This window comes from Lucilia cuprina, chromosome 3, assembly GCF_022045245.1.
Source record: "Lucilia cuprina isolate Lc7/37 chromosome 3, ASM2204524v1, whole genome shotgun sequence".
Classification (NCBI taxonomy): domain Eukaryota; kingdom Metazoa; phylum Arthropoda; class Insecta; order Diptera; family Calliphoridae; genus Lucilia; species Lucilia cuprina.
Genome location: NC_060951.1, coordinates 26,911,221 through 26,913,872, shown reverse-complemented (window position 1 = coordinate 26,913,872; position 2,652 = coordinate 26,911,221). Strand labels below are relative to the sequence as shown.

Sequence of the window (2,652 nt, the reverse complement as noted above, 5' to 3'; positions counted from 1 at the left end):
AGTCTATAGTCTAGTCTATAGTCTAGTCTATAGTCTAGTCTATAGTCTAGTCTGTAGTCTAGTATGTAGTCTAGTCTATAGTCTAGTCTATAGTCTAATCTATAGTCTAGTCTATAGTCTAGTCTGTAGTCTAGTATGTAGTCTAGTCTTTAGTTTTGTCTTTATCTAGTCTTTAGTTTTGTCTTTATCTAGTCTATAGTTTTGTCTATAGGCTAATCTTAGTCATAGTTGAATCTATAGTTCAGTACTGGTATATTCAAGTTTATAATTAAAAATACTTAACACCTGTGTGTAGTCTGGACTGACAATTGCTCAGTGTAGTGTTCAGACTTCCAATCTGTATTCAAGTTTGTAGTCGAGTCTTTAGTTCAGATTATAGTCAAATATATAATCCAGATTATTGTCGAATTTACATTTAACCTTTATTCAAATGTGTATGACACATATACTTTAATCAAACTATTGTTAAGTCTATATTCTAGACTATGATCGAGTCTTTAAGTTAAATTTATTTAAGTTTGAACATTAATCTGTACAAAAATTTAAATTCATAATTAAAGCAAACTTGGCAACCTGCCCTCGCAATTCTTTCTACTGTCTTTTCTTTATTTCTGACATATAACGGTTGACTGAAATTTACTGTTAAAATAGTACATTTTTCGATCGGATATACATAACATGAAATCAGTATTAGTTACGCCGGCTGAATAATGTACCGAGTAGGAGAGTGCTTGTTTCGCCTTCAAATTAAAAATTAATTTTAGAAAATTTTCTAAAATAAAATGTTTAATGCATCATCATCATCATGGTAAAGCATTAGTTGAATGACTTGCTGATGGACAGTCTAATAAAGTGTTAAAGATGTTTGACTTGACATACGAACAAAAAATTATATGTTTATGGAATTTGGCCATTTCATTGAAGCACTTCTTAGAAATGAATGATTGCACATAATTGGAAATTAAGTATAACCATGATATTACATGGATTTTATGTATATTTTGACTTAGGGTTACTTAAATATAATAGGAAAAGAAGTTGGAAATCTTTGCAATGGTTTTAAAAACTTTACCTTTAAAAACTTGAACAAAACTGTACATTTCTGTATGAACCAAATTAAATAGTCAATTAAATTATTACGTATACTTGTTATTTTGTTGATAATTTTCGTGAGTTAAATATTTTTCATACGTACCGTTGTATATTGCTTTAATTATCATTGAAATTTTATATTATTAGTTGTAATAGGAAGAAGTGATTATTGTAAAGTATTTTAAAATAAACCAAACAAGATTGAAAGTACTTATGCAAATACATACTAGCAGTATTACACCCCTTCAATTGAATATTCACCAAAGATAAGCTATCCAAATAGAGCACAATACTATTTACACTATTATACGATTGAACATTCCTAACTTATTATCTTTTTTCCATAAAAAGTTCTGCTCTAAATAACAAAACTCTTACAACTCTTTCGTATTCCTTTTACTTTGCCAAAAAATTTGGCTTCATGTATTTATTATTCTTTGTCAAAATAAATGTAAAGATCAAAATTCAAGATAGAAAATTCAAGAAATACACTAAACTTAAGTATTCCTTTTGAAAATTATACCCCTTTGGCCATTTAAATCCAAACTAATAACATTCATTGCCTCTACAATTTCATATCTTTATACACATTTACGTATTTCTTTGTAATATTTGTTCATGATTCTTTAAAGCGTGTTCCATGTACGTACATCTCTATAACTCTATTACCCTGACGATGGTGATGATGATGACGCCGTCGCTGCTACATGACGATAGTGTGGCTGAGTTGTTGTCTATGTTGATTGAAATGGTTATTGCTGATTGTATGTCCTAAATTCTGAAATTTGGTCATCAAAAATTAGACAAACTTCATATAAACATGATTTTATTTCGTGTTTTGTTATTTTTTATATCTTTCTGGGTGTGTATGTGTTAGTGCTTAAGTGTCTATAGCATGACGTTATGTATATGCAACATTTATGTTCTAAAATAAATTAAAGCTAGCAAAGAAAAAAATCCCCCAAAAAAAGAATAGAAACAAAGCAAAAATGCTTCATTCTTAACTACTCATAGTTCACATGCTTAACAATTTCAATTTATCTCTTGGTTAGATAGAAAATTTTCTATCACTAAAATAGCATTCATTTCAAATTGTTTTCAGCATGTACTTTTATAGTCTACATTTAGGCGCATATTCATACATACTTATACATTTTGTACTTACAGTTAAAGAAATTTGCCAAGGCAATAAGCAAAATAGATTTATATTACGTACTGTTAATCCCTTTAATCCTTGTATTGCAACTGAAGCATTAAAGGGATTTTATACTGCAGTTATACGCATTTTTTGAATGTCATAAAATTTTGGTTATATAAATATGAAATATGATAATAACAAAATTTTAATTTTTCTTTATGACTCTTTCTGTGTAATAAATATTACCTAAATGTATGTTATGGACCTAATAAATACGATAGTAAGATTATTTTTGCTAATAGCATCATATAAACATCTATAGTCTAGTCCATAGTCTAGTCTATAGTCTAGTCTATAGTCTAGTCTATAGTCTAGTCTATAGTCTAGTCTATAGTCTAGTCTATAGTCTAGTCTATAGTCTA

At 28.3% G+C, this 2,652-nt stretch overlaps 1 protein-coding gene across 4 annotated transcripts in view; it reads right to left on the bottom strand.

The window, feature by feature from the left end:
• LOC111686578 (hemicentin-1) overlaps positions 1-2,652 on the bottom strand; it is a 191,460-nt gene that overhangs the window by 20,365 nt on the left and 168,443 nt on the right. The gene's annotated exons all lie outside the window — the stretch shown is intronic.